Here is a 5489-nt window from a genome sequence, read left to right as displayed (position 1 = left end):
TATCAGTCAATGAGCATTAGCAGGAAGTATTTATCAGTCAATGAGCATTAGCAGGAAGCATTTATCAATCAATGAGCATTAAAAGGAAGCATTTATCAGTTAATGAGCATTAGCAGGAAGTACCTATCAGTCTATGAGCGTTAGCAGGAAGAAACTGTTGTTGTTTTCCCTGACACAAATATCCACAGTCAAGGAATTATACCAGGTTCTTTGATGAGATTTTGTTTATTGATCCCATACCAAATTGATCAATATGGGAGAATTATGCAGACAGCAATTTCTGAAGCTGGGCAGTCAGCATTCAGTTCTTACAGAGTACATAGGTTATGTAATCAAAGTGTGCCCACCAGTAATATTTGACTTAACGATCCCTACTTCTGGTTGCTGGGCAAAATTCCTATTCTTATACATCTGTTTTCCTATACTTGTTACATTTTAAGAGAATGAGGAACACTTCAGTGAGTTAGTTTCCATTTGAGCAACCTGTTAGAGAAATAGCATACACTCTACCTTGGTTATAATAAGGACCTGGCTTAGTTTCCTGTGCACTGGCCTAATACACAGGAAACCATTCATGTGACTTCTCTAATTTTGGACAAGGAGAAAAATACAGTAATTAGCTGTTTGCTATGCTACAGATAGTTGCCTGGCCCAATGTTACATGCAGAGAGGTAACATACTCACATGACAGGAGTTTTTAAGCAAGACAGAAAACAAGACAATTAGACACATATAAAGCATAAGCAAAAATATCAAATGTGGCCTATATGACTGAAAGCCCCTTAAAATAATGGCAGCTACCTCCAATATTTTACAGTCCCTCATCTGATACTTATGTGAGAGCACACAAAAGTATCACATATTAGTAACTTGTATGGCACTTAAAGGGACACTCAAGTCAAAATTAAATTTTCATTATTCAGATAGAGCATGCAAGTTTAAACAACTTTCCAATTTATTTCTATTAACAAAATGTGCTTAGCCTTTTTATATTTAAACTTTTTTGAGTCACCAGCTCTTACTGACCATGTGCAAGAATTCACAAAATAAACGCATATGCATTTGTGATTGGCTGATGGCTGACACATGGTACTTATATGCATTTGTGATTGGCTGATGGCTGTCACATGGTAGAGGGGGAGTGGAAATAGACATAACTTTTTAAATTGTCAGAAAAAAATCTACTACTCATTTGAAGTTCAGACTAAGCGTTATTGCATTGTCTTGTTATCATGCAGTTGTTTATCATGCAAATCTACTGAGTTTATTGGTCCTTTAAGCGAATAAATTCTAACAGTTCCACCATCTTTTCCTCTGCATTTTCACAGCTCATATCCTCAAAGCTAGTAGAATGTGCATCAGAGGCAATATACAGTGTGGTGTAGGTGGTGTCTGGAGGGCCTGTGTCTTCTCGGAGGAGCTTTGCCTGGTCGGGGGTAGTGGAGACACACAGCTTCTTCAGCAACAGCTTTAAACAAGGCACTGCAAGAAAAAGAAAGATAATGAGTATGACAAACAATATTAGGCCATGCAAGGTCTTAGTACCTAGTTCACCTAGCCATTCTCCTAGCCCAAAAGACCAGTCAAACCCTTGAGGTACTTCTCTCAGTCTCTGCTCGTTCTCTCATATGTTGTCAATATGTTCAGCAATAAGTGTAGAGTAATTAGCAACGTAAAGACAACAAGAATCACACACAAGTGCGCAAACTCCTCCCTTAGCAGCTAATATGTAGTCCAAAGTCATTCTTTTTTGTAATGCAACCATCCTAATATGCACCTGCTCCTGGGAGGGCAATTCTATGGCAGTTATTGTTTCATAAAGTATTTAATCTAACAAATCTACTAACAAGTCAATCTTATACAACAGAAGTACAGCCCCGTATGCAGGTAGAAACATTGCCCCCACATTCTGATTCTTACAGGACTTTACAGTTAGATGATTACCAGCATAGTAATATTATTAACGGGTGCGACCACCTTTACCTCTACAGGAGTGGATACGACCTTCAGGCAGCTGTTGGGAGGGATAGAACCCTGGGACAATATTCCCTAGGTAACAAGAACCTTGCCACATAATGGGAAACTACCTATATCCCCACTGACCTCATATCCAATATGTACCCCTAGAAGTTAGTAATGGTATGGTTTCACTGCTGTGATATGACTAGAGTCCATGGAACCAATATGAAAATAGTGGTAGCAAGACAGTTAAGTCATACACAGAGCGATCCCCGCCACAGCTATTAGAACAGTTACCATCTTGTTGGAGACAAGACCAGTAAATGGCAGTATGGTCAGATGCAGGAGTAATATTTATAGCATCCCCTGAACAGTCAGAATATCCTACAAGTATACCATCAGTGAGGTCAGTAGCACCTTTGCTACTTCCTGTACCTCCTGCCCTGTGAAGTGAGTCCACGGAATAAATGTGCTGTGGTAACCAATATCTAGGAATGAACTCCCAAAGCAGGGTTTTTTGGGGGTTTTTACAAATGTTTTGACATCTAAAGATGAACAAGTAAAAGCTTCCACCCACCCTCTAGTATGACTGAAATGTATTTGTAATTTGTGACCTTTGGTAACTCCACAAAATCCATTTGCAGATTTATAAAAGCTCCTCACAAACATGGTGGGTTATTCTTAGTTATTAATAGGATTCACAGTTCACGCAAGTGGAGCACAAGGCCTTAACTGCATTTGTGACTCCAGGGTCCCACCATAGTGATGTAGTTATTCCCCGCATGCTGTCTTTGTTCACATGTGAGATTCCATGAGTGAGTCTCACTATGTATGGCATCAAAGATGCTGGGAGAGCAGGCAAATTGTTGGGGCCATACCACCTATCCTCCTTTTGTATAGCACCTAACTCTCCTTCTGTAGCATACTCTGATAGAAAGTCTCCAGGCATATTAGTGGACCTCCCTGGAAGCATGAATCAGGTAAGGTCACGTATGACCCTGGACTGTGTAGGGCAGCTTGCTTTGCGGCTGAGTCTGCATGTGCATTTCCTTTAGTAATGTCATATTTTCCCTTTGTGTGTGCAGCTACCTTTATGACAGCTAAAGGAGATGGTAACAAGAGGGCTTGTAGCAGATCCCTGACATATGGGGCATTCTGGATGGGAGATCCTGCTGCAGTAATGAACCACCTCAGTTTCTGCAATGCTTCAAAGTCCTGCACTACCCCAAAAGCGTAGCACAAGTCTGTAAAGCTGTTCATAAGATGTACCTGTTGCTATCTTGCATGTGAGGTTAAGGGCAATTAATTCAGCTACTTGGGCTGATGCAACCTATAGGGATCTGATTCTATTACTTCAGAATCAGAGACCACTCCATAGCCTGCTACTTTTTTCCCTTCCTCTGTGTAATAGCAAGAACCATCTACATACAGTGACAGCTCTGGGTTTAAGCCATTTACAAATACACTAACTATAAAAGTCTTTACATTCCTTTCCACATCTTCAATTCCCCCGTACTGCGTAATAACCTGCAATATTTCCTCTCTAAATCCATCTGGGGTCTGATCCTTTTTCAGCTTCATACTAATTAATAATTTTATTCCAATTTACAGCTGAGGCAAACATCTCTGCAATACACTTCTATATGTGGCCATACCACTGACGCAACTTAGTCTCATCCCTCTCATCCCTCTCAACACCTAGCAGTTTCAGTTCCCCAATTATAGGGTGCCCTGTTATTAAGCTATAATGAATTTTTCTGATGGAGTAAATACAAACTAAAATAACTGCCAAATATCTCTGACTGAGGGTGTGTAAGAAGAGCATATTATTCAATGCTCCTTCAGAAGTCCCAGTGGGTCTTTGGCCGCAGAGGGGAATGAGCTTTGCCATCATATCTTGTGGCGTCCAGGGGGTATCAATTCTGTGATTTGCTTCACTTGCATCTGATGCGCACTCACTCACGGAGTGGTGCCACTATCACATTTCCCCTTCACTTAAACCTTTCTGAATCAGCCTCTGATTCATCTCTTACACCAGTGAGAGCCTTTGAATGGTTTTACAAGGGCTTTGCATGTCACAAACCCAGCTAACCTACTAGGGACTGACAGTATTTATGCCTTTTGGATCTGCGTGGCGCAGAAGTTACTAGTGGGGCAGTGGGCACTACTGCTTGCATTTGCTCTATGGAAGCTTATGGGGGCAGGGCAGGGTATAGGATACAGGGTTTTACTATTTCTTCCTCCAGTACTGGACCTGGCTCACTATAAGGGGATAGACTATTTTTGTCTTTCCCTTTCTTTTCTCCCTTACTTCAGCAATGGGATGTTTTAAGTGGGGTCCTGTAGCTTTGCCTTTTCCCCATTTATCTGATTTCTGAAATTATCCTCTAATGAGAGTTTTCAGAGAGGCAAGCTGACATTTTTCAGCTTCTGCGCACCATTTTAGATAGGCATTCCATTTAGGGAGCTTGGGCTTATTCTTCAACTCTGTGTTAAGTAACCTGTCCTGCAATGTATGCAAATAATCTAAACGCCATGTACCCTCAGATGACCAGTGGTGTGTCTTAGTCTCTGTTAATTGTACCCATTTATCAGGATAGGAATTAGTGAATGGGTCATAATCTTGCTCCATATAGGCTGCAAGGGACCCCGAGGGCCACTTGGGTCCCTCCTCTGTTTCAGGATCACCCTTAGCAGATTTTTGTCCCATCTTAATTGCCACTTAAGTTTTACCCCGTCTTCAGCTAGCACCTGTTGCACCAGTAATTACTTATATCTATTCAGTGACCCTGCCTTTGTGTTTCCCCTAGGATGTCAACCAGGTCATGATTTAAGAAAAGTATATTGCTTCAGTCTCTTCCAACTCTCTTCGAAGCCCACCAGGAGCTGTTTGAGATTAAAGACCTAGTACCACTCTGCCTGTGGACTGACAACCTCCTGGTCACACAAATTCATCACAACAAAACTTATTCTAATAATTTAATTTAAACTATTAAATCAGTGAAATCACAATAAAATCAATAAAGTCAATAAACAAAATCTCTAGGAATAGTGTCAGACAGAATATTCAAGCATATTTCCCCTTACCTACAGAAACTCAACCAATTAAGCTAATGCCATTTAAATGTGGCTTACCTGTTTTGATTGGTCTTTGTTGAGTGTACACAGGGTCCAGTGGTGTCTGCCTGAAAGGATTCTGCAATATTGTGATTCCTGGCCAATGCACCAAAACTGTTGTTGTTTTCCCTGATGCAAATACCCACAGTCAAGGAACACACCAGGTTCTTTGTTAAGATTTTGTTTATTGATCACATAATAAATTGATCAATATGGGAGACTTATGAAGATAGCAAATTCTGAAGCTGGGCAGTCCAGCATTCAGTTTTTATAGAGTACATAGGTTACGTAATTAACGTGTGCCCACCAGTAATATTTGACTTAAAGATCCCTACTTCTAGTTGCTGGGCAAAATATATATTCTTATAAATCTGTTTGCCTATACTTGTTACAGTTTAAAAAAAATGAGAAAC

At 40.5% G+C, this 5489-nt stretch overlaps 1 long non-coding RNA gene across 1 annotated transcript; it reads right to left on the bottom strand.

Annotated features, from left to right (window-relative positions):
- Window positions 1-206: 206 nt before the first annotated feature.
- On the bottom strand, window positions 207-5279 carry LOC128662583 (uncharacterized). Its single transcript, XR_008402798.1, has 2 exons — window positions 5095-5279; window positions 207-1482 (listed from the first exon to the last, which is right to left on the bottom strand). It is a non-coding gene; the product is annotated as an uncharacterized LOC128662583 (long non-coding RNA).
- Between the last annotated feature and the right edge of the window lie 210 nt (window positions 5280-5489).

This window comes from Bombina bombina, chromosome 6 (genome assembly GCF_027579735.1).
Source record: "Bombina bombina isolate aBomBom1 chromosome 6, aBomBom1.pri, whole genome shotgun sequence".
Taxonomy (NCBI): domain Eukaryota; kingdom Metazoa; phylum Chordata; class Amphibia; order Anura; family Bombinatoridae; genus Bombina; species Bombina bombina.
This window is presented reverse-complemented; position numbering and strand designations above follow the sequence as displayed.